The sequence below is a fragment of the Salvelinus sp. IW2-2015 genome, unplaced genomic scaffold (assembly GCF_002910315.2).
Source record: "Salvelinus sp. IW2-2015 unplaced genomic scaffold, ASM291031v2 Un_scaffold2017, whole genome shotgun sequence".
NCBI lineage: Eukaryota > Metazoa > Chordata > Actinopteri > Salmoniformes > Salmonidae > Salvelinus > Salvelinus sp. IW2-2015.
The window spans coordinates 145,291-150,638 of NW_019943365.1; positions in this window are offsets into that span (position 1 = coordinate 145,291).

Sequence of the window (5,348 nt, forward strand, 5' to 3'; positions counted from 1 at the left end):
TGGTTTCTATAGCATGTTGATTCCTATAGCATGTTGATTCCTATAGCAGGTTGATTCCTATAGCATGTGTTGATTCCTATAGCAGGTTGATTCCTATAGCGAGGTTGGATTCCTATAGCAGGTTGATTCTATAGCAGGTTGATTCCTATAGCAGGTTGATTCCTATAGCAGGTTGATTCTATAGCAGGGTGATTCCTATAGCAGGTTGATTCCTATAGCAGGTTGATTCCTATAGCAGGTTGATTCCTATAGCAGGTTGATTCCTATAGCAGTTTGATTCCTATAGCAGGTTGATCCTATAGCAGGTTGATTTCTATAGCAGGTTGTCTAGCAGGTTGATTCCTATAGCAGGTTGATTCCTATAGCAGTGATTGATTCCTATAGCAGGTTGATTCCTATAGCAGTTGATTCCTATAGCAGGTTTTGATTCTATAGCAGGTGATTCCTATAGCAGGTTGGATTCCTATAGCAGGTTATTCCTATAGCAGGTGATTTATAGCAGGTTGATTCCTATAGCAGGTTGGATTTCTATAGCAGGTTGATTCCTATAGCAGGTTGATTCCTATAGCGCGTTAGTTTTTCCTATCATGTTGCATGTCTATAGCAGGTTGATTCCTATAGACGGTTGGTTTCATAGCAGGTTGATTCCTATAGCAGGTTGATTCCTATAGCAGGTTGATTCCTATAGCAGGTTGATTCCTATAGCAGGTTGTTTGCTATAGCAGGTTTATTGCATGGTTTCCTATGAATTAAGTTTGTGGATGACACACACTTCACACACGCACGCACGCACGCACGCACGGGTCCCCAGATCCTCAAGAAGATCTACAGCTGCACCATCGAGAGCATTCTGATCGGTTGCATCACTGCTTGATATGGGAACTGCTCGGCATCTGACTGTAAGGTGCAACAGAGGGTAGTACGTACGGCCCAGTACATCACTGTGGCCAAGGTTCCTGCCATCCAGAGCCTATATACTAGGCGGTGTCAAAGGAAAGCCCAAAAAATTGTCAAAGACTCCAGTCACCCAATTCAGACTGTTCTCTCTGCTACCGCATGGCAAGCAGTACCGGAGCGCCAAGTCTAGGACCAAAAGTCTCCTGAACATCTTCTACCCCCAAGCCATAAGACTGCATTACATTGACCCCCCAATGTGTTTTGTACACTGCTGCTACTTGCTGTTTATTATCTGTGCATTGTCACTTCACCCCTACCTACATGTACAAATTACCTCGACTAAACTGTACCCCTCCACATTGACTCGGTACCGGTACCCCCGGTATTATTATTATTTTATTGTAACTTTTTTWGAGTTTTTTTGTTGTAAATATTTTCTTAACGCTTCTTCAACTGCGCTGTTGGTTAAGGGCTTGTAAGTAAACATTTCACGGTAAGGTTGTATTTGGTGCATGTGACAAAATAAAGTTGGATTTGATTTGAAATTCCAGGTCCATGAACTGACCTTACCAAGCTACACAAACGGAACTGGGAGAAACAGTATGAACTCACAGGGATAAAAGGGAGGAAAGATGGTTGTGTGCGTGACATACACCAGATGAAGGCTCTCTATGTTGTCGGTAAAATCCCTAACCTTTCCTCTTGATGAACTGCCACATCTGAAACACACACACACACACACTGAGACTTGGGACAGTGCTGTTTTGAAACTCAAGTTCGCCACAAATACTACCTCTCCTGAGAGATACCCGCTAGGTATGTGTGTGTATTTCTGTGCTGCCTGCTGCTAACAGAAGCAGTAATTAAACTCTACCAATCACATGATTGTGTTGAAATGCCCTCCATACCAACCCCACACACAGCAGGACTGACCTACGTCACACACACACACACACAGTCATATCTCCATACCCCCAATGCCCCTGTGGAGGTCAGTCTGTCAGCAGGGCAAGGGGAGCCTCATCTCCCTGTGACGGAGGACATTTCCCTGGAAGAAACGCACCAGGGCTGCACCCTCTTACCTCCTACTCTTCCTGGGGTTTATTATGGATCCCCATTAGTTCCTGCCAAGTGCAGAAGCTACTCTTCTGGAGGTTTTTATTATGGATCCCATTAGTTCCTGCCAAGGCAGAAGCTACTCTTCCTGGGGTTTTATTATGGATCCCCATTAGTTCCTGCCAAGGCAGAAAGCTACTCTTCCTGGGTTTATTATGGATCCCCATTAGTTCCTGCCAAGGCAGAAGCTACTCTTCCTGGGGTTTATTATGGATCCCCATTAGTTCCTGCCAAGGCAGAAGCTACTCTTCCTGGGGTTTATTATGGATCCCCATTAGTTCCTGCCAAGGCAGAAGCTACTCTTCCTGGGGTTTTTATGGATCCCCATTATTCCTGCAAGGCAGCAGCTACTCTTCCTGGGGTTTATTATGGATCCCCATTAGTTCCTGCCAAGGCAGAAGCTACTCTTCCTGGGGTTTATTATGGATCCCCATTAGTTCCTGCCAAGGCAGAAGCTACTCTTCCTGGGTTTATTATGGATCCCATTAGTTCCTGCCAAGGCAGAGCTACTCTTCTGGGGTTTATTATGGATCCCCATTAGTTCCTGCCAAGGCAGAAGCCTCCTCCTGGGGTTTATTATGGATCCCCATTATTCCTGCCAAGGCAGAAGCTACTCTTCCTGGGTTATTATGGATCCCCATTAGTTTCTGCCAAGGCAGAAGCTACTCTTCCTGGGTTTATTATGGATCCCCATTAGTTCCTGCCAAGGCAGAAGCTACTCTTCCTGGGTTTTATATGGATCCCATTAGTTCCTGCCAAGGCAGAAGCTACTCTTCCTGGGTTTATTATGGATCCCCATTAGTTCCTGCCAAGGCAGAAGCTACTCTTCCTGGGGTTTATTATGGATCCCCATTAGTTCCTGCCAAGGCAGAAGCTACTCTTCCTGGGGTTTATTATGGATCCCATTAGTTCCTGCCAAGGCAGCAGCTACTCTCCTGGGGTTTATTATGGATCCCCATTAGTTCCTGCCAAGGCAGAAGCTACTCTTCCTGGGGTTTTATTATGGATCCCCATTAGTTCCTTGCCAAGGCAGAAGCTACTCTTCCTGGGGTTTATTATGGATCCCCATTAGTTCCTGCCAAGGCAGAAGCTACTCTTCCTGGGGTTTTTATGGATCCCCATAGTTCCTGCCAAGCAGAAGCTACTCTTCCTGGGGTTTATTATGGATCCCCATTAGTTCCTGCCAAGGCAGAAGCTACTCTCCTGGTCCAGCAACATTAAGCAGTTATATACAATTTTAAATATTCACATGACATTGTGTGTGTGTGTGTGTGTGTGTGTGTGTGTGTGTGTGTGTGTGTGTGTGTGTGTTGTGTGTGTGTGTGTGTGTGTGTGGTGTGTTGTTGTGTGTGTGTGTGTGGTGTGTGTGTGTGTGTGTGTGGTGGTTGTGGTGTTGTGCGTGCGTGCGTGCGTGCGTGCGTGCGTGCGTGCGTGCGTGCGTACGTGCGTGCACGCTTGTCCAGTGGCTGGGTGGTGGCAGGTTGAGTGGTGGCACATCAATAGATGTGGTATTATGGGTCAAGTAGACCTGTTAAAGAACTGATGACTGGCTCTCATGTTGTCTGCATCTGTGTCTTATGGAGATCAGCGTATTTTGTGAAGTTGTGGTCAGGTTGTGTTCAGGTTGTGGTCAGGTTGTGGTCAGGTTGTGTTCAGGTTGTGGTCAGGTTGTGGTCAGGTTGAATCCTGACTGAAGAAGGAAGACTTTTGCTCATCTTTTTAGTGACCAGAAGAATATCTGCCTCTATAGCCATGACCCCAGGTTGACCTGCATGTTGTTCAACAGGGGGACAGGGGGGGGGGGGGTATCAGCACAGCTTCCAGGAAGAGCTGAGACACGTCTCTGACTTAGACCCTTACAGTCATTGCTTGAGCCTTTACAGAGACTCAGAATTTGCTTCGTCTATGAATTTGAAAGTGACTAGATTTTTCCAACCCCTTCCCTCATCTGTTTACCAAAACAGTGTGAGGGTTGACCACTTTGTTATTGTTTGAGCTGCAGATTGCCCCTTTAAGCATGGGAGGCGGACGGGAAAGGCCTTTATACTTCTCTATGTGGCGGCTGATCAAAGCCAGAGCTCAGCTGATTGCTGTCCTGTCCCTGTGACTGTTATGTGGACTTTACCTTGTTTTGACAATCAGGAGCKTCTTTCTCTCCCCCTGTGGACTTTGGGACTAACACTGGGTTAGTCAGAAAACTCGAAATATATCTACAGTATAATGGAGTGAGAGAGACAGAGACAGAGACAGAGATACGAGAGTGTGAGAGAGCGAGAAAGAGAGAGAGAGAGCGAGAGAGAGGAGAGACTGAGAAAGAGCGAGGAGAGAGAGTGTGTGAGAGAGCGAGAAAGAGAGAGAGAGAAGAGAGAGAGAGAAGAGAGAGGAGAGAGAGAGAGAGAGAGCGAGAGAGAGAAGAGTGTGTGTGTGAGTGGAGCGAGAGAGAGAGAGGAGAAGAGAGAGAGAGAGAGTTGTGAGAAGAGAGTGGTTGAGAGAGGAGAAGAAGAGAGAGAGAGAAGAGTGTGAGAGAGAGAAAGAGAGAGAGAGAGAGTTGAGAGAGAGAAAGAGAGAGAGAAAGACTTTTGGACTTTTTGTCTTTCTTTATTGAAACATTCTCATTCATTTAAAACTCACCCCCCCCTAAAATAAAAAAAACAAAAATATAATCCTGTACTGCATACATGTACCATACTCACCTTTCCATCTACCACATGATACAAACCACCATCACATACACAAAAAACAATACCCTCTCCTAAACCGTATATCCAAAACATCTTCCCCAGCAATACAGACAGCTCCCCCAACACACCTATATCTTCTCAAACAATCTCCACACATTTGATCAGTTTATAGAACTCAAACTCAACCCTAAGGCGCGCAGAGACCATCCCATTAAACAGTAGTAAAGGGTCTGTTATCCCCCACTTGGACCCCTTTTTCTCTTGTTAGCCAAATAGCTAATTTTGCCTGGAGCAAACAGAAAATTCAACAAAACACATTTTTCTTCTCCACTCGAATACCTGTATCCCATTATAAACATCCAACAGCAAAACCACCCCCCAACCTGTCACACAGCATTCCAAACAGAGACATTAAAGGGCCATAACCTGGTGGCACACAGAAAACACTGAATCACAGTTTCTTTCATTTGACAGAAAGGACACCCCTGCCCAATTCCCGGATCAACCCGTGCCAACCAGCTGTTAGTGGCCAGGGCTCCATGAAGAACCCTCCACTGGAGGTCCCCTGACCTCTTTGGTACTGGGGTTTGTAGAGCGCCCTCCATCTAAAAACCCACCATACTTCCGCCCACATACCCCTGCCACTGATGTGCC